We start from the raw sequence: 25064 nt of genomic DNA, 5'->3' as shown, positions 1-25064 counted from the left end.
GATTTCATAGCAAAATTTATTTTTGACACATATGCACTTTTTAGATATAATAACATGTGCAGCTACTTATTATTTTATTAACTACTGTTATACGTTTTGAGTCAGTGTCAAGTCTGCATCAGTCAGAACGTCCACAGTGCAGTAAAAGAGTAATTGTGCTTTTCACAAGCAATTTCACAAGTACCCAGTTAAAGTGAGGGGAGAACAAAGCTATTTTTGGACATGCAGGGTTCTCAAAATACAGCTCTTCTGCCCACACACCCCTTTCCGTTGTGCTATCAGAGAGTACACTCCAACAAAATGAGGGAAACAACCAAGAAATACCAAGAACTGGTACCCAGGAAACAGGGCATCTGATCCAGGAGAGAGGTGAAGGGACTCCCCAGAATGATGATGCAACGGGGTCCCACACCGATGCCTGTCATCCGGGCCAGAGGGCAACAGGTCCTCAAGGGAGCAGGTCAGGAGACACTGGAAGAAATTATGATTTTTCTTATTGGACCTAGTTTTTATGTCATTTCATAATATTAGACATCTTAGTAGTCAACTGTCTTCAATGCCTGGGATAAATTCTAGCGGGCCATGACTCTTTAATGTACGGTCAGATTTGGTTTGCCACTGTTTTATTCTGTATTTGTCATTGAGGTTTGGGTAGACTTTTCCTCATTTCTATTGCTGTTTGTTTTCTCAGATTTTGGTGTTAGGGTTCTAGCTTTTTTCCCCCTTATCTTTGTATAGCATCAAAATCATTTATTTGAAAAGTATAAGGTGTTCTTGTTTAGGACATTGGACTGAACCCACATTTTCCTTTCCTATCCCCTAATTCCCTTTGAAATGAGCATAAAGAAGTACAAGGAGATACGTAGGCTGGGTGGGAATTTAAGAATGGAGAGAAATCTTAGCTGACCAGAGATACTGAGGATCTGCTGGAGGATTCTGCAGCCTTGATCCAAGAGATGCTGGAATCGGGGGGTTCTTCTGCCAGGCGCCCCAGAGAAGTCTCAAAGCCAGAGTGCGGGATGCTAAACAAAGGGGGAGAGGGCACAAATCCAGGTACAGTCTCAAGGTTGGTCTGTGGAGTAGCTGCAGCATGGTAGCCGGTCCCCTGCCCTGCCCTGACCCTTGTGTGTGCCAACAGCAATATCCTGCCTGTGGATTTCATTCACCCAAGACTTCATTGACTGTCAGATCCACCATCTTTTTAGGTAACACTAATGAAATGATGACACAATGTTTTCTTAAGACTTAGAATTCATATTTTTTAAAATTTTTATTGAAATATAGTTGAATTATAATGTCATGTTAGTTTCAGGTGTATAGCAAAGTGATCAAGTTATTATATACATTATATATATTATATATATTCAGAATATATATATATTCTTTTTTAGATTCTTTTCCATTATAGGTTATTACAAGATATTGAGTATACTTCCCTGTGCTACACAGTAGGTCCTTGTTGGTTATCTATTTTTTATATAGTAGGGTGTATATTTCAATTCCAAACTCCTAATTTATCCTCCCCCCTCCCCTTCCCCTCTGGTAACCATAAGCTTGTTTTTTACATCTGTGAGACTTAGAATTCTTATTTTTATACTTACACAAAGATTTTTTAGAATTTTTAGCAATAGATTTTTAAATCATATCTTTTTGTTACACATACATGAAAAGAAAAATATAAGTGAATTGATTGAGTAAAGGATTGATTCTCAAACTGGAACATACATCAGTATCACCTGGAGAGTTTGTTAAGATACAGATTGCTGGGCCCCACCCCCAGAGTTTCTGATTTGGGAGGTCTGATTCAGTGGAACCCCCACATTTGCATTGTTACAGGTAAAGGCGATGCTGCTGGTCCAGAAGCCATACTTCGAGCACCGCAGCATGAATGACTAATACTTCACATTCAGAGTTCACTCTTCTGAATCATTTTTTTAACTCAAAGTCATTAGTGTGCATGATTTTCCCACAATTTTATGAACACTTAAGAGCATAGGTGGTGCAGTATTGTTAATAAGAATCCATTAAAGAATAAGGGCCATTGGTGCTGGGCTCCGGCTGCTTTTGCAATTATACAGAGCCACTTTTAAAAAATAGCGTTATTGAAATATAATTTACATAATATAAAATCCATCCATTTTAAAGGTACGATTAGGGCTTCCCTGGTGGCGCAGTGGTTGAGAGTTCTTCTGCCGATGCAGGGGACACGGGTTCCGGGAGGATCCCACATGCTGCGGAGCGGCTGGGCCCGTGAGCCATGGCCGCTGAGCCTGCGCGTCCGGAGCCTGTGCTCCGCAACGGGAGAGGCCACAGCAGTAGAGAGGCCCGCGTACCACAAAAAAAAAAAAAAAAAAAAACAATAAAAAACAATAAAGGTACGATTAAATGATTGTTAGCATATCTACAGAATTGGTCAAACATTGTCACAATGTAATTTGAGACCATTCCTGTCAGTCCAAAAGAAAGCTAGAGATTCGCCTTTTCTGGACAGCCAGTATAAATGGAACTACACACTATGTGTTCTTTATGTGTTTGGCTTTTTTTCCACTGAGTGTGTTTTGAGTTTCATTCATGTTGTAGCTTGTATCAGTACTTCATTCTCTTTTTTTACCAAATGGTATTCCGTCATACAAATGTGCCATATTTTGTTTATCCAATTACCCGTTGAGAGACATTTGGGTTTTTTCCACTTTTTGACTATAAGAATAATGCTGCTATGAACATTCGAGTACAAGTCTGTGTAGACTTTTTCATTTCTTTTGGAAACGTACCTAGGAGTGGAATTCTGAGTCATATGGTAACACTGTGCTTAGCATTTTGAGGAGCTGCCAGACCGTTTGGCAAAGGGGCTGCACCGTTTTACATTCCCACCTGCAGTTTATGAGGGCTCTGATTGCTCCACATCTAAGCCAGCAGTTGTTATTATCTGTCCTTTTGATTGTAGCCATCCCAGTGAGTATGAAGTAATACTTCATTGTGGTTGTGTTTTGTGTTTCCATGATAACTAACGATCTCAAGCATCTCTTTGTGTGCTTATTGGTCATTTGTATCTTTTCTTAGGACAAAGAAGAGATCGTTTGCCCATTTTAAAATAATTTAACTTTTTATTATTGAGTTGTAAGGGTTCTTCAAATATCCTGGGTACGAGTCCCTTATCAGATATATGATTTGCAAAAATTTTCTCCCATTCTGTGAGTTGTCTTTTTACTTTATTAATGGTGCTGTTTGGAGCATGAAAGTTTTAAATTTTGATGAAGGCCAACTTATCTATTTTTTCCTTAGTTGCTTGTGCTTTTGGTGTCATAGCTGAGAAACCATCGCCTAACCCAAGATTATGAAGGTCTTCTCCTCTGTCTTCTAAGAGTTTTAGCTCTTACATTTGAATTTTTGATTCATTTGAGTTAATTTTTGTTATAGTGTCAGGAAGTAGTCCAGATTCATCTTTTTTCATGTGACACACGATTTTCCCACCACCATTTGTTAAAAAGGCTATTCTTTTATTATTGAATTTTCTTGGAATCTTTGTTGAAAATCAATTGACTGTAAATGTAGAGATATATTTGGGGGGGTTATCTCAATTCTCTTCCATCTATCTATCTATCTATCTATCTATCTATCTAATCTTTATACCAGTACCACTTACTGGCAAAACTTATAGCACTAACATTGTAACAAGTTTTGAAATCAGGAGTTGCAAGTCTTCCAGCTCCTGGGTCTTTTTGAATTTTCATATGAATTTTAAGATCAGCTTCTCAATTTCTGCAAAAAATCCAGCTGAACCAGCCCACTTTTTATTCTTGCTTTTGTGAATGTTGTTAAACATCTCTTTCATTTCATCCACTCTCCTTGTCCTCAGCCCATTGCTTTCTGTAGCTTAGGTGGTCATGATTTTCTTATAAACTGTTGACACTTGTTTTGGAAGTATTGACGCAGGCACCTTTACTATCCGGGTGGGTTAGGGGCAGGACAGGCTGCCTCTCCTGATAAAAAGACTCAAGAAAAGTTCTCTTTTTGCCCTAGTGATTTGAGGTGTCACCTTTATCATACATGAAAATTCTACATGTACTTGCATTTATTTCTGGATATTCTGTTCTTTTCCACTGGTCTGTTTATCTGTTCATGTACTAACACTATACTATTTTAATTATCAAAGCTTTCTAGTATATTTTAATACCAAATAGGACCAGTTGCCTTTCAGTTTTTATTTTGTGGTCGTTTCCAGGCTATTACTGAATGCTTATTTTTCCAGATGAAGTTTATTGTCATTTAGTGATATTTTCTTTGTTACCTAATGTTTGATAAGTTCTGGTCAATATACCACGTGTGCTTGAGAAGATGGATTTTCTATTATCAGAGGTGAAGTTTGATACACATCCATAAGGCCTATGGGATTTTAAAAAATTATCCTATTAATTTCTTTTAGATCCTTACTTATTTTTTGTCCACTTATCCAGCGTCATTGAGCAGGTGAGACTTATCCAAGGGATACTTCAATCCTGATGACTTTGGGATTTAGCCTTTTGTTCCATCAGTGAGATTTTCACTGGTTCATGCCGTGGTTTGTGGAATCTCATCTCGATACCCTGCTCATGCAGCCCCCTGCTGTCCTTGCAGTTTTTCTTAGATTAACACTATGAAGCTTGGCTTCTTTTCCCTTCTACATTCCCATCAATTAGTTGGAAGCTTATTTTCCTGGCAAAAAAATTCATGGTGATCGTGAGTAATGGTTTAATATCACTTTTGTCATTTTCTGGTATGTACTTGGATCTGGGGATGATGGAGTATCTTGGGATGTGATACTGAGACACTGTCTGGGACAGAGTTGTGCTGAGGATTCTGGAGACAGTCATGGGAAGATAGTAGGGGAGGAGCTCAGAGGTTTGGGTATAAGGGTAGCCTGGAAAACATTGGACAAATGCTTGACGGAAGTGAGGTTAACTTCACGCCAGCCCCCTTCTGTTTCTCCAGGTTTGCCTTTGGCACATCTGGTTCCCAGGGAGACCTCTAGAAGACATGCCGGGAGGAGAGTGAACTCCATGGCTATTTTAGTGGATTTTCACCCCCCTACCCCCAGGCCCTCTAGGGTCCCTCTACTCAGCAGTCAGCAGAGACTGGCAACTGGTGATAAAGAAGACTGGCATTTCTTAATGCCCCAAAGACCAAAGCTCTTGGGCACTGGCCCTCCGTATCCTCAGCTCCCAGCTGCTACCCCTTTGTAACCTATTTTCTCCTACAAAGTGCCTTTTGTGAACTTTTTCCCTGAATTTCCATATAGAGGTGGCCTGGAGTGACTGGTGTCACCTCTGGCTTTCCTTCCATGACCTTAGAGCTACGGGGCGAGACCCTGCACACTCCACATGTGTGGGGGAAGAGGTAGAGGGAGAAAGGGAAGCCCCGTGAGCTCTTCTGGGAGGGAGCAGGAAATTCGTTTGCAGTCAGAGGGAAAGTAATCTGCAGTACCAAGTGAAGACCTGTGTGATGAAAGGAAATCATGCTGCCAACCTTGAACCAGTGATCCCGGATGACATGCATTTTTACAAAGCCTGTGTTTCGATCCACTTCAAAGGACTCACTGGAGTTAGTTTTGTAAGTTTCCCAATCCATCAGCCAGCTGGGCTTGTGGAATAATGTTTCATCTTGAAAACAGATTTATCAGGGAGAGGGTAAGAAGAATCAAAGACACAGGAGATTTATGACCCCACCCCCCGCTCCAGGTCAAGCAGAGCAATCAGTTTGCCGTCATCACTTTAACCTTTCTGTTGCGGGAGTCTCGGCCTGGGCCTCAATCGTGGCGTTCACCATGGTGTGGAGGTCTCCCCACTTGGGACATGGACACGTGCGTGAGGGAAGGGGACACCCTAATGGCGACTCGGGACACAGCAGGACAGCAGTCCATTCGCCTTGTGTTCCCCCTTTTCTCCCCTTTGTTTTTCTCTCTCTTTTCTTCTCCCTCTTCATCCCCTCTGTGGGTGACTTGATTTGTTTCTAGAACTCTTGGAAATAGGAGCAGTAACAAAAAATTTGAAAAAAAGTTTTTGTGCAATTCTCAGGGAGCCACTGAGAAACGAAGACATTTCTACCTTGACCGACGGCCTCGGTCCAGCACTAGCATTTCCAGCACGTCCTCAGCTCTGGCCGTAAGCCCTCAGAGATCCTTGCAGCACACGGGATGATGCTGAGATGATGTGTGTGAACCCAGGAACCCAGGATGCCGCGGAGGAGAGCAGGACTGTTTCATTTAATAGATGCGGAGGCAGACTCAGAGAAGGTTACTGGTGTTGGATTAATCGGTTTTCAGGAGAAGTCATGATAGAAACAAAGTATGGGAAGCTGGAAATAAGAAGAATGAATGGAAAGGAACTTAGCAAACTGGAGAAAGCGGAAACTCAAGCTTGCAGAGGGGAAAGGCTAAGTGTAACATGGCGGTGCCTGTCTGAACTCCAGAGGCCACAGGCATCTCTGAAAGTGGAAATACAGCTTGGGTTCAAAATAGGAGGGTTGCTGGAAAGTCTCTAAGAAGAAGTTGAATCTCCATGTCCTCCCCAACACCCTGCAGCTGTGGTCGACTCTGTCCACCTTAGCAGAACCTTGCAGGGCTCTTCTTTGGAGAGCTTGATCTAAGTGGAATCTGGACTCCGGGGCACTGGGCCAGGGTACTGCAGGGAAAACGGGGATTAAGTACAAATGAACACACCGAATGGTATAGCGTCCCAGTCCTTGCCTTCCATCTGCTGCTTAGAATAACTCATAGCCAGAGTTATACATTTATCTACAATTACTGATAGATGTAGAAAACAGGCAGATGAAATAATGAGACAATCATGATTAACTCCAAGGTGATGTTGCATAAGGGAGAAATTGTTTCCGTAGTACACCACTCAGCCATGAATAATACTTATATAGGTTCTGAATATTGATTTCACCCAAAATTATAACAACATGCGGGAAGGTTTATAAGAAAGTTAAATCCTCATCTTCCATATTAGGAAGTCAATAGTTAATACTTAAAACTAAACAATCAAGAAATAAGATAAATATGCCATTTTCTAATGTGAAAATGGTGCAAAATGGTGAAAGTATTTACTCTGTGGAGGGAGGATGGGGGAATTTATTTTAAAGTTTTGAATGTGAATAATAGTAGTTAATAAGACTTGATAAGGTGGCTGAATTATAATTATAATATGTACTATATACAATATATGTGTAAACCCACACATACATAAAAGGTTATAGGGTGGAGAGGCTGTCACAGTTTGAAAAATATGTTAAAGTGCTCAGATGTTTAGGAAATTATACCTTATATTTTCAGACCTTAATCATAAAATGTTCTCAAGGTTCTAAAGCCAAACATCTATCATCACGGTATTTAAATGAAATTCAGCAAGGAGAAGGTAGTATTTTGACCACTCCTTCCCAAAGTTATAAGGTTTCTTCCAACAGTACAGCAGGAAAATACATTTCAGTAATTGTTAAGTATGTAACTCAAATGAATCTTGAGGCCCTGAGTACAATGAAGAGACAATAGTCAGCAATTAAAAGTTTTTTAATTCCAATGTTTACTTATTTAAAGAATATTATAGTGGGTTTATTTATAACCCACAGCCACTGTTCTTAGAATGTCTGTTCCTTTCCACTGAGGCTCCCTCTCACCTCTGATTTACTTGAGTCAGGTAACCTTAAAACCCTTGATTATTCACTCTTTACCCCAACTTATCTCTAAGCATTTTACATCTCCAGTCCTGGTGTCTTTCTACCCATTCTCCTGAATTCATATCATCAAAGCTCTTCTTGGAAGGTGTGGGCAGAGAGGAAAGACAAAATTGTCTTCAGCAGGTAAAAGAGAAGAGAGAGTCCTGAGACTATTAATTAATGAATTTCATTCTCATCACAAATGCCAATACTCATTATTAACAAATTCCCCATTTTGATAAATAAGTAACATGGTAACTTAGGTATCGTTCTTTTGAATGTTTTCATATAAATATTCTATGAAATCATGCCTGTAAATTATTATTTTGATAAAAAATGATTTCAAGAGAAATTGACTCATACACAGTGACTCTGCAATGGAAATCACTGGAAATTTTTAACGAGAAGTTTTTAAACGTAGAAATGCACACGGAATAAATAATAACACCGGTGCCTCACCACCCAGAATTAATATATGCTAACAAGTTTTCATGTTCAGCACCCAGAATTAATATATGCTAACAAGTTTTCATGTTTGCTTTAGGTATTTTTTTATTTTAAGAAACAAGAAGTCAACCATTAAATTAAATAAATAAGGAGCAGACTCAAAAGATTTGAAGAGGTTATATAAGCAGAGGAGGGGGTTAGTAGGGAAAGGAAGGTAGGAAGGAGCAGAGTGTTATGAAAGTGAGTCCATGAGGCCCACAAAAGAGAGGCACAGAGAGGTATAGCTGGAAACTTACAGCAAAATTCATAACTGATAGTGACTTTAATGTTAAGTGAATAAAATTAGTCATAACTAATTTTCAAATGAATAAATGGCACTATTTATATAAATTTATTTAGAAAGAGGGGGAGTTGAGTAGGAAAATCATATACTTAGTTTCTATAGGAAAACAACTTTTTTTTCCCGACGTGTTCAAGTTGTTTTGATTAAAAAAACTAAACTCTGGAGAGCAGGCTTTATTATATGAAACTATATCTTCTTGGATGATCTGTTCATTGCTTGATTAAAGCCATATCTAGGAAAAAATCATTCCTTTTAGAAACAATTACTCTTGTAAATTTGCCCACATATTAACCATTTCCAATACTCCTCATGCCTTTTTGTAGATTCAGATTTCCAAGACAATTATTTCCCTTCAGCTTAAAGAACTTCCCCTAGCACTTTTTGCAGTGCAGGTCTGTTGGCAACAGATTATCTCAACTTTGATTTACCTGAAAATATCTCTTCGTTTTCAGTTTTGAAGAATGGTTTTTACTGGGTATAGTCTTCTGAAGTGACAGTTTTTTTCTTTCCACACATTGAAGACATTATTTCATTGTCTTCTGTACTCCATTTATCGGAAGAGAAGTTGCTTGTCAATCATTCCCCTGTATATGATACCTCATTTCTGCCTGGCTACTTGTAAGATTTTCTATTTCACTTTTATTTTTATCTGTGGTGTGGCTAAGTGCAGGTTTTTGTTTTGGTTTGGTTTGGTTTGGTTTTGGTATTGATTCTTTTTGGAGGCTTGTTAAGCTTCTAATATATGATGTTTGATGTTTATAATTAAGTTTGGAAACATTTTGGCCAATATTCTTTCAAATATTTTTTATTCTCTATTCTCCTCTTTTCTCTTGAAACCCCAATTATACATATATTAAGATGTTTAATATTCTGGCTCTATTTGGTATTTGATATTGAGGTTCCATTCGTCTCTTCTTTAAATACTCTCACAGATTCTTTTTGGATAATTTCTATTTATTTCTCTTTAAATCAATAATCTTTCTTCTTTTTTCCCCCATGTGATCATCTGTTAATCTCATGCTATTATTTAAAAAATTTTTTTTCATATATTGTATTTTTCAGTTCCAGGGATTCTACTTGGTACCTTTTTAGAGTTTTTGTATCTTTTCTGAGATTCTCTGTCTCTTCCTCCAGTATATCCATTCTTCTCATAAAACCCTTTAACATATTTATCACTTAAAGTCCTTTCCTCCTAAATCCTAAATGTGGATCTTCTTTGTTGACTGCTTTTTTTCTTTTGACTTGTCATCACATTTTCTTATTTCTTCATATGTATCATACTTTTTTATTGTAGAGACATTGTGGTGGATTCATTGTAGAGAATCTGGATTCTGTTATCTTCCTCTGAAGAATGTTGGATTTTGTTCTAGCAGATCTAGCAGATCTGCTGTCAGATCACCTGAATTTTGTGAAGGCTTGGTTTTAGGCTTTGTTAGGATGGGTCTATTTGAATTTTGCTTTTAGTTCTAAGGTACAGCACTTAGTCCTGGGATGTGCTTCCTAATCATAGGGCATGGCCTTTTTAGAGTTTTGTTGAAAAGCTTGTTTACCAAACTCCTCTAATTTGGAGAGACTTGAACTCTGAAGTGTGCCTTTCTATTGAAATTTCTGCCCAGCCTTTTCCGCCTTCCAGCTATACTTTTCCTGTGGGCTCAGTAGAGTCTCTCCCTGTGGATATGCATTTACAGAGTCAGCAAGGACTTGAGGGGGTATCCATATATAGATTTTTGGCCCCCTCCTTTCCCATATTTTCCCCACCTCTCAATTGCAAACTTCTCTGGCAGCTCCAAACTCTCATCTCAGATTCTCCAGCCTAATAAGACTGCTCCTTTTTGCTTGGACTCCAGTCCTCATGCTCCAGGCAGACTGGGGAGTGCCTTCAGGAGAAAAGCTGGTTAAATGTGAGTCTCACAGAGTTTACTTCCATTCTTTCAAGGCTTGCATTCCCCTAATTTCTGCCTGCTTTTGGTTACTCTCTGAGGACATTATACAGTTATTTTAATATTTTGTCCATAACTTATAGTTGTCAGCAAGTGGGTTTCATCTGATACAAGCTACCCTGCCATTATCAGAGCTGGAAGAAAAAAGAATTGATAAATAAAGTAGTCATGTCTACTGTCACTACTTCTATTCCATATTATAATGGAGGTCTTAACAAGTACAATAAAACAAGAAAAAAGGAAAGGTATATGAATTAGAAAGGAAGAAACAGAACTTGAATGATTTGCAGATGATATGAAAATCCAAAATAATCTATAGAAAAAGCCTTTATAATTACTATAATTAGTAAGAGTTAAGGAGGGATGCTAGGTATTAGCACAGTATTTTAAAAATCTGCTGCTTTCCATCAATCAGCTTCAGGTCTCTTAAACTATACTTTAAGAACATGAAAGATTTGTCTCAGATTTGGAGCAACTTTACCATCCCAATTCTTGTTCACATTTATCCGCTTTCTTGAAGCAATCTGAGTTTTGTTCTCTGCTGTTTGCTACCAGAAGAGCTTTGGCAAAAGAGAAGAGATTTCTCTGTGATCAGATATAGAGAAGATGGACAAGGGGTCCCTTGCTCATAGCGGGTGGTGTGGGCCTGCTGGAGTAGAGTGAGGAAGCTAAACCAAAAATGAGCTCTTTGGAGGCAAAAACTGTATCTTGTTCACTGCTGTACCCCCAGCTGCTAGCACACTGGGTCTGATGCTGACTAAGTCAACGTCTATTGGTGGAACATGGTTGCTCTTGATAAGTATTTGAAGGTCTCACATAGAAGAGGAACTGACTCAACCTGCAGAGGACGTCAGTGCCATCTGAGGACAGAGTGATCAGAGTTGGAGGACCGTGAACTCCTGCCCAGAAGGATTCAGGCAGTGGTTGAATGAATACCTGGTAGAGGTTTAAAGAAGAGATTCAAACAGCAGCTAAGAATTTGTACTTTGACCTTCAGGGTGGAAAATGGAAGAAAAACTGAATAGTATTATGGTAGCCAGCCTCTGAGATGGCCCTCAGTGACTCTTGCCTCCTGGTTTTCACGTCCTTGTGGTCCCTCCCGCATTGACTTGGGGCTGGCTCTGTGACTGATAGAATATGGTGGCAGTCATGTAGGTGACTGACTAAGACCAAGTCATAGAAGGCATTGCAGCTGTTAGCTGAGTCTCTTATATCATTCACTCTGGGGGAAGCCAGCCCTCAGGTGGTAAGGACACATAGAGTCTTGTGAGAGGCCCATGTGGAGAGGAACAACCTTGCCAGCATCAGCTTGCCAACTCTGGGAGTGGGCCACCCAGCAAGCATACCCTTCTGCCCCAGTCAAACTTTCAGATAATTCCAGCCCCAGCTGATATCTGATTACAGCCCCCACAGGAGACTCAGAACCAGAACGACTGTGGGATCTCACTCCAGTTCTCTTTCACTAAGGATCTATGCTGTTTTTACATTTTATCATCTCCCTCTGGGTTGCCTTTGACTTGCCACCAGAGACAAGTGTTCTGGGCAGCGTCCCAGTCAAGGATCTCCTGGAGGACAAGGATCATTGCCCCATGTTTGTATTGCTATTACTGCTAGCTCAATGCCTACACAGTGTAGGTGCCCTTTAAATTGTTTCTGAATAATGAACAAATAAAGGTGAGTCTGTCAGAAACAGGTCCTCTGGCTCTTTGGTGTCTCTTCATATTCTTCTGATTTTTAGTCTTCCTGACATACTACTCAGCAGAGGGCAGGATAGTGTATCCCTAAGATGCAGGAAAATTCATCTGTTGAAATAGGGAGTTTTCCCAAATTCCACAGCTCTGTTATTTTGGGGATAATTGCTTCTTGCAATAAGCCCCAGATTGATACATTACCAGAAAACTATACCCACAAAGCACAGCTAAGCATTTCTGAAGCTGAGGTATCTAGTGACTGTTGGTGCAGGTACACAAATCGATTTACCTCATCTTAGAAATAATACAATACCACCTCCATTAGCACACAAAAAGTTTGGATAAATAGAATTTATTTTCATTCTGATTTCCAATAGTAACCAAAATGTTTGAGGATGGCCCAGAAAGCCCTGAAAGATCCAGAAAAGATGCTGTAAGAACTATGAAAAGAAGAATTAATCCAGAGCATAAATGAACCTTGAAAACATTATGTTAAGTGAAAAAGGCCAATTACAAAGGACCACATATTGTGACTCCATTTCTATGAAATGTCTAAGATAGGCAAATCTGTAGAGACAGAAAGTAGATTAGTGGTGGCCTAGGGCAGGAGAAGATTGGGGAGCTGGGGGATGACAGCTAAGGGATGAGGAGTTTCTTTTTGGGGGTGATAAAAATGCTCCAAGATTAGGTTGTGATGATGGTTGTAAAATTATGTGAATCTATTAAAAACCATTGAATTATATACCTTTAGTGAGTGAATAGCATGGTATGTGAACTATATCTGAAAGCTTTAAAAAATAATTAATGATGTGCAGCTAAATTTTTATATTCATCTCGTTTATCCACCCAGTTTAGTCTCTGAAAATATGTTAGTCATCAGTGATGGAGATGATGACTTTCCAAGGACCAAACATATCATTGTCCAGACATCATGGATAGCACCCATGTAGAGACATGTCTGTTCCAGCACTTGGCAGTCAGTCTGTCTTCTGATCATTACCATGGTTTTTGTGAGGGGCTCATCTGTTGTTCCCATTCACAGATAATGACCAGGCTGGGAAAGAAGTCAGTGTTCTCATTCTCATCACCAGCCCCACTGCTGGAGCCATGGAGACAACAACTGGAGGTTGGCATGGTGTCTTCTAGCCCTGCTGCCATTTGTTTGGGGTCTGCAAGAGCAGCCCCAGGACAAGACAAGTAGGAAGGCTTTGCTTCCAATTCTTACCCAACTGGCATCCAAGATCTGCCTTCTTCCAGTTTGTACAATGGCCCCTGTAGTAAGCACCTTGAGGAAGGTGGCACTTCCCAGAACCAGTAATCTCAGCAATCTGAGGCAAAACAATATCCATCTTTGGAGGAAGCATCCCTGGCTAGAAACTAGGAGGCTTGCCTTCTAGTCCTGGCCCTGCTATTTGAATTGACCTAAATCACTCCCTGAGTTCTCACTGACCTTGGGTGTGTCAGTAAATCAAATTTCATACGGGAATCAATGCTTAGAACTGTAAGGTCATCCTCAGTTCTAAATTCCACGAGCTGTTGGTTTACCCTCTTGGCGACAAACGTATTTCACCTGTTGAGGGCCGACAGAAAAGGCAGTGGATCTCCACTTGTCTCTTTCCTATTTGCTGTCTCTGCTGCTTGTAATTGCCGTAGTTTGAAGAGCTTTGGTTACTTTGCCTACTGCCCAGCCAAGGTGTCTGAGCCTTTGTGCCCCCCAGGAGGGGTGAGGCCGGGGGGGTGACGGGGCTCCAGAGAAGCTGCCTTTGACCGCTTGAGCCCTTTGTTTGGTCTCCATGGTTTGCCCCATATCTCAGGCAAGGGATATGGGGCAAACCATATCCCAGTGTCACATAATGGGATTCTGCCCATTATGTGACATTGGCAGGAAAGGAGTGTAACTTAGAGCATCTTGGATGGCATAGTGCTTGGAAGAGCATCTCAGTGTTTTCTTGCTACTTGCACGTAGTGATGCTTGGTGTTCTTTCAGGGTTTTTGGTCACTTAGAGAGAGGAAAACAACACAGTTGTCTTCAGGGATGCTCCTTTCTAGTCCTCTGGGTCCCATTATCCCACTGGTCCCCATTGCAGAGGTTCCTCCAGCAGAAGAATGGTTTGCACGCAGCAGGCCTGAAGACCCTTGTGAGGAGCCTCATTGAATAAGCCTAGATGGAAAGAACCCTTGTCGAGCTGCCAAGCTGTGCTTCAGCATATGTAATACATGTTCATCGTACAAAATATGGATGATACAAGCAAAGAGAAGGAAAAAGTTACCCATAGTCTCACTGCTTAGAAGCCACAGTAATCAACCATTTCCCATTTTGAGCATTATTTTAAGGACTAGGCACTCTGCTGTGTAATTGCAAACATTATGTAATGTAATTTTACAACACCTCTCTGAAGTTTGTGCTATTATTTCCCTCTGCAGAGATGAAAACTGGGGTTTAGAGAAGTTAGACAACATACCCAAGGCAGCACAGCCGGTAAGTGGCAAAGCTGAGATGAAAATCCAAGCCTGGCTGACTCCAGGGTCGATGTCATATGTAATCTAATTTCCTAACATTTTGTAGTCTTCTCTGCCAGTCTTTTTGTCTGCACAGTTTTTGTATCTTTTTATCCTTGCATAATCATGGTCCTGCTGGGTTTTCTGGGGGTCTTCTACCTGCCAGACCCCCAAGCCCTCGGGGGTTCTTGGCTGTTGGATCTCTGCAGAAATCCACACCCTAGAAACCGTTTCTGGAGGACTCTAGTGCACTCTACCAATGTGGCAGGTCTGTTTCTGTTTGGCAAGGAGAAGACAGTCTCTTTTTCAATCTTTCTTCAGTCCTTAATCTCTTAAAGCTTTACTTGCAATTCCTTTGTCTAAAAAGCAAAGACCAAAGAGAGTTACCTGTGTCTCAGATGATCTCCACGGGCTGGTCCAGAGAGCCATGCAAGGAGCCAGGAGGGCTGGCCACATGTGCCGGCTCAGGCATGTGTGGGCTCCCCAATACCTGAGGCGTACAGTAAGGACATTGGGTACACATCCCGGCAGCCCTGGGATGGCGGAGTGTTGAGGAAGGGTCTGTGTGGGGCCCCTGCAGGGAATGCAGCCAGATTCTACCTCATGAAACTGCAAACGTCCCTGCCCAGGCAGGGGGCTGCAGTTTGGGGCTGCAGCATGGATACAGCACCCTGTACAGGGCATCTCTCCACCAGGTCTTCCCTCCCATCCTCACTGACTCCTGGAGCTCGCTCTATCGCCACCCCCCACCCCCGTGTCTTTTTGTTCCTTCCAGTTTTCAGGAACATCAAATAAAGGCTCTTTCAAGTGGCTCCCTTGAGGCCAACAGCCAAGAAACCACATTTCGTTCTGCCGTTCCAGCAGACGAGCCAGCTTGATGGGATTTGGCCCCTTTAACAGAGAGAAGCTCTTCCCTGAGATTAGACTGTTTTGGGCCTGATCCCTCAACTTCGTAGGACATCAGGCTTAAGCCATGAGAAAAATATTATAAAGAAAAAGTGAGGGAGACCTTCAAGATGGCGGATGAATAGACGTGTAGATCACCTTCCTCCCCACAAATACATAAAAAAATACATCTACATGTGGAATAACTGCTACAGAACACCTACTGAACGCTGGCAGAAGACCTCAGATTTCCCAAAAGGCAAGAAACTCCCCACATACCTGGGTAGGGCAAAAGAAAAAACGAAACACAGAGACAAAAGAATAGGGACGGGACCTGCAGCTCTGGGAAGGAGCTGTGAAGGAGGAAAAGTTTGCATACACTAGGAAGCCCCTTCAATGGCAGAGACGGGGGTTGGCTGGGGGAAAGCTTCAGAGCCACGAAGGAGAGCGCAGCAACAGGGGTGCAGAGGGCAAAGCAGAGAGATTCCCGCACGGAGGATCGGTGCCGACCGGCACTCACCAGCCCGAGAGGCTTGTCTGCGGGGCGGGCGGGGGCTGAGAGCTGAGGCTCGGGCTTCAGAGGTCAGATCCCAGGGAAAGGACTGGGGTTGGCTGCATGAACACAGCCTGAGGGGGCTAGTGTGCCACAGCTAGCCGGGAGGGAGTCTGGGAAAAAATCTGGAACTGGCTAAGAGTCAAGAGACCATTGTTTCACAGTGCGGGAGGAGAGGGGATTCAGAGCACCGCCTAAACGAGCTCCAGAGACGGGCGCGAGCCGCGGCTATCAGCGCGGACCCCAGAGATGGGCGTGAAACCCTAAGGCTGCTACTGCAGCCACCAAGAAGCCCGTGTGCAAGCACAGGTCACTATCCCCACCTCCCCTCCCGGGAGCCCGTGCCGCCCGCCACTGCCAGGGTCCCGTGATCCAGGGACAGTTTCCCCAGGAGAACACAAGGCGCGCCTCAGGCTGTTGCAATGTCATGCTGGCCTCTGCTGCTGCAGGCTCGTCCCGCATTCCGCATTCTGTACTCCTCCCTGCCCACAGCCTGAGTGAGCCAGAGCCCCCTAATCAGACGCTCCTTTAACCCCCTCCTGTCTGGGCGAAGAACAGACACCAGAGGGCGACCTACACACAGAAGCAGGGCCGAATCCAAAGCTGAGCCCCTGAGAGCTGTGCTAACAAAGAAGAGAAAGGGAAATCTCTTCCAGCAGCCTCAGAAGCAGCAGATTAAATCTCCACAATCAACTTGATGTACCTGCATCTGTGGAATACATGAATAGGCAACGAATCATCCCAAAATTGATGTGGTGGACTTTGGGAGCAACTGTAGACTTGGGGTTTCCTGTATCTGACTGACTAGTTTCTGATTTTTATGTGTATCTTAGTATAGTTTTTAGCTCTTGTTATCATTGGTGGATTTGTTTATTGGTTTGGTTGCTCTCTCCTTTTTTTCTTAAAATTACTTTAAAAACTTTTTTTATTTTAATAATATTTAAAAAATTTTTACTTTAACAACTTTTTAATTCAATTTATTTTATTTTATTTTATTTCTTTTTTTTTCTTCCTTTTATTCTGAGCCATGTGGCTGACAGGGTCTTAGTGCTCTGGCTGGGTGTCAGGCCTGAGCCTCTGAGGTGGGAGAGCCGAGTTCAGGACAATGGTCCACCAGAGACCTTCCAGCCCCATGTAATATCAATAGGTGAGAGCTCTCCCAGAGATCTCCGTCTCAACACTGAGACCCAGCTCCACTCAATGACCAGCAAGCTCCAGTGCTGGACACCCCATGCCAAACAACTAGCAAGACAGGAGCACAACCCCACCCATTAGCAGAGAGGCTGCCTAAAACCGTAAGTTCACAGACACCCCAAAACACACCACCAGACATGATCCTGCCCACCAGAAAGACAAGATCCAGCCTCAGCCACCAGAACACAGGCACTAGTCCACCAGGAAGCGTACACAACCCACTGAACCAACCTTACCCACTGGGGGCAGACACCAAAAACAAGGGGAACTATGAACCTGCAGCCTGCGATAAGGAGACCCCAAACACAGTAAGATAAGCAAAATGAGAAGACAGAGAAACACACAGCAGATAAAGGAGCAAGGTAAAAACCCACCAGACCAAACAAATGAAGAGGAAATAGGCAGTCTACCTGAAAAAGAATTCAGAGTAATGATAGTAAAGATGATCCAAAATCTTGGAAATAGAATGGAGAAAATACAAGAAATGTTTAACAAGGACCTAGAAGAACTAAAGAGCAAACAAACATTGATGAACAACACAATAAAGGAAATTAAAAATTCTCTAGAAGGAAACAATAGCAGAATAACTGAGGCAGAAGAACGGATAAGTGACTGGAAGATAAAAGAGTGGAAATAACTACCGCAGAGCAGAATCAAGAAAAAAGAATGAAAAGAATTGAGGACAGTCTCAGAGACCTCTGGGACAATGTTACATGCACCAACATTCGAATTATAGGGGTCCCAGAAGAAGAAGAGAGAAAGAAAGGGACTGAGAAAATATTTGAAGAGATTATAGTTGCAAACTTCCCTAATATTGGAAAAGAAATAGTTAATCAAGTCCAGGAAGCACACAGAGTCCCATACAGGATAAATCCAAGGAGAAACACGCCAAGACACATACTAATCAAACTATTAAAAATTAAATACAAAGAAAAAGTATTAAAAGCAGCAAGGGTAAAGCAACAAATAACATACAAGGGAATCCCCATAAGGTTAACAGCTGATCTTTCAGCAGAAACTCTGCAAGCCAGAAGGGAGTGGCAGGACATATTTAAAGTGATGAAAGGGAAAAACCTACAACCAAGGTTACTCTACCCAGTAAGGGTCTCATTCAGATTTGACAGAGAAATTAAAACCTTTACAGGCGAGCAAAAGCTAAGAGAATTCGGCACCACCAAACCAGCTTTACAACAAACGCTAAAGGAACTTCTCTAGGCAGGAAACACAAGAGAAGGAAAAGACCTACAATAACAAACCCAAAACAATTAAGAAAATGGTAATTGGAACATACATATCGGTAATAACCTTAAATGTTAATGGATTAAGTGCTCCAACCAAAAGACATAGACTGGCTGAATGGATACAAAACAAGACCCGTACATATGCTGTCTACAGAGACCCACTTCAGACCTAGGGACACATACAGGCTGAAAGTGAGGGGATGGAAGAAGATATTCCATGCAAATGAAAATCAAAAGAAAGCTGGAGTAGCAATTCTCATATCAGACAAAATAGACTTTAAAATAAAGACTATATTGGGCTTCCCTGGTGGCGCAGTGGTTGAGGGTCCGCCTGCCGATGCAGGGGACACGGGTTCGTGCCCCGGTCCAGGAAGATCCCACATGCCGCGGAGCGGCTGGGCCCGTGAGCTATGGCCGCTGAGCCTGCGCATCCGGACCCTGTGCTCCACAACGGGAGAGGCCATAACAGTGAAAGGCCCGTGTACCGCAAAAAAAATAGTAATAATAAAGACTATTACAAGAGACAAAGAAGGACACTACATAATGATCAAAGGATCAATCCAAGAAGAAGATAAAACAATCGTAAATATTTATGCACCCAACATAGGAGCACCTCAATACATAAGGCAAATGCTAACAGCCATAAAAGGGAAAATCGACAATCGAAATTGTCGAAAATCAAATTGTCAAACATCGACAATCATAGTAGGGGACTTTAACACCCTAGTTTCACCAATGGACAGATTATCCAAAATGAAAATAAATAAGGAAACACAAGCTTTAAATGACACATTAAACAAGATGGACTTAATTGATATTTATAGGACATTCCATCCAAAAGCAACTGAATACACGTTCTTCTCAAGTGCTCATGGAACATTCTCCAGGATAGATCATATCTTGGGTCACAAATCAAGCCTTGTTAAATTTAAGAAAATTGAAATCGTAGCAAGTATCTTTTCCAACCACAGTGCTATGAGACCAGATATCAATTACAGGAAAAAAACTGTAAAAAAATACAAACACATGTAGGCTAAACAATATGCTACTAAATAATCAAAAGATCACTGAAGAAATCAAAGAGGAAATCAAAAAATACCTAGAAACAAATGACAGTGAAAACACACAACCCAAATCCTGTGGGATGCAGCAAAAGCAGTTCTAAGAGGGAAGTTTATAGCAATACAATCCTACCTCAAGAAACAAGAAACATCTCTAATAAACAAACTAACCTTACAGCTAACCTTACAATTGGAGAAAGAAGAACCAAAAAACCCAAAGTTAGCCAAAGGAAAGAAATCATAAAAATCAGATCAGAAATAAATGAAAAAGAAGTGAAGGAAACAATAGCAAAGATCAATAAAACTACAAGGTGGTTCTTTGAGAGGATAAACAAAATTGATAAACCATTAGCCAGACTCATCAAGAAAAAAAGGGAAAAGACTGAAATCAACAGAATTAGAACTGAAAAAGGAGAAGTAACAACAGACACTGCAGAAATACAAAGGATCATGAGAGATTACTACAAGCAACTATATGCCAATAAAATGGACCACCAGGAAGAAATGGACAAATTCTTAGAAAAGCACAACCTTCTGAGACTGAACCAGGAAGAAATAGAAAATATAAACAGACCAATCACAAGCACTGAAATTGAAACTGTGATTAAAAATCTTCCAACAAACAAAAGCCCGGGACCAGATGGCTTCACAGGCAAATTCTATCAAACATTTAGAGAAGAGCTAACACCTATCATTCTCAAACTCTTCCAAAATATAGCAGAGGGAGGAACACTCCCAAACTCATTCTATGAGGCCACCATCACCCTGATACCAAAACCAGACAAAGATGTCACAAAAAAGAAAAACTACAGGCCAATATCACTGATGAATAGAGATGCAAAAATCCTCAACAAAATACTAGCAAACAGAATCCAGCAGCACATTAAAAGGATCATACACCATGATCAAGTGGGGTTCATCCCAGGAATGGAAGGATTCTTCAATATATGCAAATCAATCAACGTGATAAACCATATTAACAAATTAAAGGAGAAAAACCATATGATCATCTCAATAGATGCAGAGAAAGCATTTGACAAAATTCAACACCCATTTATGATAAAAAAAACCCTCCAAAAAGTAGGCATAGAGGGAATTTACCTCAACATAATAAAGGCCATATATGACACACCTCAGCCAACATCATTCTCAATGGTGAAAAACTGAAACCATTTCCACTAAGATCAGGAATAAGACAAGGTTGCCCACTCTCACCACTATTATTCAACATAGTTTTGGAATTTTTAGCCACAGCAATCAGAGAAGAAAAAGAAATAAAAGGAATCCAAATTGGAAAAGAAGTAAAACTGTCACTGTTTGCAGATGACATGATACTATACATAGTTAATCCTAAGGATGCTACCAGAAAACTACTAGAGCTAATCAATGAATTTGGTAAAGTTGCAGGATACAAAATTAATGCACAGAAATCTCTTGCATTCCTATGCACTGATGAAAAATCTGAAAGAGAAATTAAGGAAACACTCCCATCTACCATTGCAACAAAAAGAATAAAATACTTAGGAATAAACCTACCTAAGGAGACAAAAGACCTGTATGCAGAAAACTATAAGACACTGATGAAAGAAATTAAAGATGATACAAACAGATGGAGAGATATACCATGTTCTTGGATGGGAAGAATCAACATTGTGAAAATGATTATACTACCCAAAGCAATCTACAGATTCAATGCAATCCTTATCAAACTACCAATGGTATTTTTCACAGAACTAGAACAAAAAATTTCACAATTCTTATTGAAACACAAAAGACCCCAAATAGCCAAAGCAATCTTGAGAACGAAAAACGGAGCTGGAGGAATCAGGCTCCCTGACTCAGGCCATACTACAGATCTACAGTAATCAAGACAGTATGGTACTGGCACAAAGACAGAAATATAGATCAATGGAACAGGATAGAAAGCCCAGAGACAAACCTACGCACATATGGTCACCTTATCTTTGATAAAGAGGCAAAAATATACAATGGAGAAAAGACAGCCTCTTTAGTAAGTGGTGCTGGGAAAACTAGATAGCTACATGTAAAAAATGAAATTAGAACACTCTGTAATACCATACACAAAAATAAAATCAAAATGGATTAAAGACCTAAATGTAAGGCCAGACACTATAAAACTCTTAGAGGAAAACATAGGCAGAACACTCTATGACATAAATCACAGCAAGATCCTTTGTGACCCACCTCCTAGAGAAATGGAAATAAAAACAAAAATAAACTAATGGGACCTAATGAAGTTAAAAGCTTTTGCAAAGCAAAGGAAACCATAAACAATATGAAAAGACAACCCTAAGAATGGGAGAAAATATTTGCAAAAGCACCAACTGACAAAGGATTAATCTCCAAAATTTACAAGCAGCTCATGCAGCTCAATATCAAAAAAACAAACAACCCAATTCAAAAATGGGCAGAAGACGTAAAGAGACATTTCTTCAAAGAAGATATACAGATTGCCAACAAACACATGAAAGGATGCTCAACATCACTAATCATTAGAGAAATGCAAATCAAAACTACAATGAGGTATCACCCCTCACTAGTCAGAATGGTCATCATCAAAAAGTCTAGAAACAATAAGTGCTGGAGAGGGTGTGGAGAAAAGGGAACCCTCTTGCACTGTTGGTGGGAATGTAAATTGATACAGCCACTATGGAGAACAGTATGGAGGTTCCTTGAAAAACTAAAAATAGAGCTACGATATGACCCAGCAATCCCACTACTGGGCATATACCCTGAGAAAACCATAATTCAAAAAGAGTCATGTACCACAATGTTCATTGCAGACCTATTTACAATAGCAAGGACATGGAAGCAACCTAGGTGTCCATCAACAGATGAATGGATAAAGAAGTTGTGGCACATATATACTATGGAATATTACCCAGTCATAAAAAGAAATGAAATTGAGTTATTTGTAGTGAAGTGCGTTGACCTAGAGTCTGTCATACAGAGTGAAGTAAGTCAGAAAGAGAAAAACAAATACCGTATGCTAACACATATATATGGAATCTAAAAAAAAAAAAAGGTTCTGAAGAACCTAGGGCCAGGACAGGAATGAAGACACAGGCGTAGAGAATAGACTTGAGGACACGGGGAGGGGGTAGAGGAAGCTGGGACAAAGTGCAAGAGTGGCATTGACATATATACACTACCAAATGTAAAACAGATAGCTAGTGCGAAGCAGCTGCATAGCACAGGGAGGTCAGCTCAGTGCTTTGTGACCACCTAGAGGGGTGGGATAGGGAGGGTGGGAGGGAGAAGCAAGAGGGAGGGGATATGGGGATATATGTATACGTATAGCTGATTCACTTTGTTATACAGCAGAAGCTAACACAACATTGTAAAGCAATTATACTCCAATAAATATGTTAAAAAAATTAAAAAGTTAAAAAAAAAAAGAAAATTTGAGTTAAAAAATAAAGTGCTCCGAACTCTGCTTTCTGACTTGTGCTGAGAATAATAACAGATAAGATTGTGTCAGAAATCCAAGCTCCAGGAGCGCCTGGAGCCACACACTCAGCAAACGTGTCTTGTTTTGAAGTTAGAGAAGCTATAACGATTCTTTCTGGTAAAGAGGGAGTCATTTTCCCTTTTTTCTGCATGTTTCCAAAGTGGAGATGCCCTCTGGTCTGTGTCCTGGAGGAGGCGTGTTGGGGTGAAAACCTCCACACCCGTTCCCACCACTTACTCAGTTCTTCACCTGCGCAGGGAGTGGCTGATGTTCTCTCAGATCCCATCAGGCCTTGGTCCACGTCATTGGGGGTTGTCACTGTTCTTCCGAAGCAAAAAATATTCCACCGCATCTCTCTAGGCCGTCTGCCTCCTGGGTGGGTAAGAGAGTCCATGGGCTCTCCTCGGCGTCTGACTCCCGTGAGTATGCACACTTGGATCAGGGTAGGGTTCTCCCGTTTTGAGAAGTAACTGGGTGTATGAGTCCAGCCTGGGGTGCTCCATGAAGCTGGCAGGGTATGAGGAGACCGACCAGGAATATAGCCCAAGGCACATTTGCTAACATAGTTTAGCAGAAAGCCCTATTCTTTGGAGTCATTGGTACCATCTGGCCCACTAGTAAGGATGATCCTCTGGTGTCCATTTAGCACCCCCATTGTGTGTGTTCTCTTACCAGTGAGAATCTTGAAGAAAGAGGAGAGTGAAACTTGGGTCCTCTGACCTCCAGCGACTTCCAAAGTACTTGACCTTGAACTCATGCTCCAGCTGCCCTCCATGCAGGTCTTACTTTCTCATCCCCTGTGGGGCGGTTTTCTTTCCTGGAGTCAACGTCCAGAAGAAGCTTCTCCAGTCTTTATCATATGTGTCAAACTTTTATAACCTCCTTTTGATCCTTTTCCTATGCCTACTCCTCTTTTCTTTTCTCATAACACTTTCCCCAACTTGACTATCTCTGCCAACCTTTATCCATCCCTGACCCACATCAAAAAGCAAGTAGAGGGCTTCCCTGGTGGCGCAGTGGTTGAGAGTCCGCCTGCCAATGCAGGGGACACAGGTTCGTGCCCCGGTCCGGGAAGATCCCACATGCCGCAGAGCGGCTGGGCCCGTGAGCCATGGCCGCTGAGCCTGTGCGTCCGGAGCCTGTGCTCCACAACGGGAGAGGTCACAACAGTGAGAGGCCCGCGTACCGCAAAAAAAAAAAAAAAAAGCAAGTAGAGATACACCCACATCTATGATGATTATGCTTACGTGTGATGCATGCATGATGCATTGTGTGTACCTGTGCATCACATTCCAATGAATATCCCTGGATTTTGAATGCTGTAATGTTCTTTATAGAAGTAAAAAAAAGTTGCCCCAGATATGCATTTTATAACTTTGTAATTAAAGTAGCCATTAAAATAATTAAATTTGGTGTTTTATAAGGACTAGCATAGTACAGTACTAGGCAATTAGTGAATATTTGTTGAATGAATGTTTGAATGGAGGAAGGCTATGAAGGAAAAATAAACGGTGGTAATAAAAGTTTAAAAACATTAAATTTTATTTTTAACACTATATACAGTGAAGAGACAGCATAAATGGATCTTACTTGTATTGTAGAAAAGGATATGAGTAACAGATTTACATATATTATTACCATAGTACCTTTGTTGAGAATTTCATCTGCATTATTATTATATGTATATTTGGTCTAGCAACAGTTCACTTTCAAATTACGCAAAATGACCATGGATCAGTCTCGCTTATGCACAACGTGTATGTAGACAGCACCCCTTAAACTTTCTTCAGTTCCTTATTTTTAATGAGATTTATGCATAGATTTTAAAAATGTTTTAATTAAAATAGTGAAAAATTTCAATATAAATTCTGTGATTATTCATGATCACAGCTATTAATGGTACATCAAAAATGGTGACATAGGTAAGAGAAGCTGTGGGTTATTTGCCTGTCTTTTAGGCCAGGTATTAGGTTGGCCAGAAAGTGCGTTTGGGTTTTTCTGTAAGATGTTATAGAATAACCCAAACGAACTTTTTGGCCAACCCAATAT

At 41.1% G+C, this 25064-nt stretch overlaps 1 protein-coding gene across 1 annotated transcript in view; it reads left to right on the top strand.

Annotated features, from left to right (window-relative positions):
• LOC115861274 (S-adenosyl-L-methionine-dependent tRNA 4-demethylwyosine synthase TYW1) overlaps positions 1–23715 on the top strand; it is a 214719-nt gene extending 191004 nt beyond the window's left edge. Inside the window, exon 17 of the transcript XR_009559100.1 lies at positions 23691–23715. The gene's annotated coding sequence lies outside the window, so the exon portion shown is untranslated. The remainder of the gene's footprint in view (positions 1–23690) is intronic.
• Positions 23716–25064: the final 1349 nt, after the last annotated feature.

Source organism: Globicephala melas, chromosome 15, assembly GCF_963455315.2.
Source record: "Globicephala melas chromosome 15, mGloMel1.2, whole genome shotgun sequence".
NCBI classification, from domain to species: Eukaryota; Metazoa; Chordata; class Mammalia; order Artiodactyla; family Delphinidae; genus Globicephala; species Globicephala melas.
The sequence above is the reverse complement of the archived record's forward strand: the minus strand, read 5'-3'. Positions and strand labels throughout refer to the sequence as shown.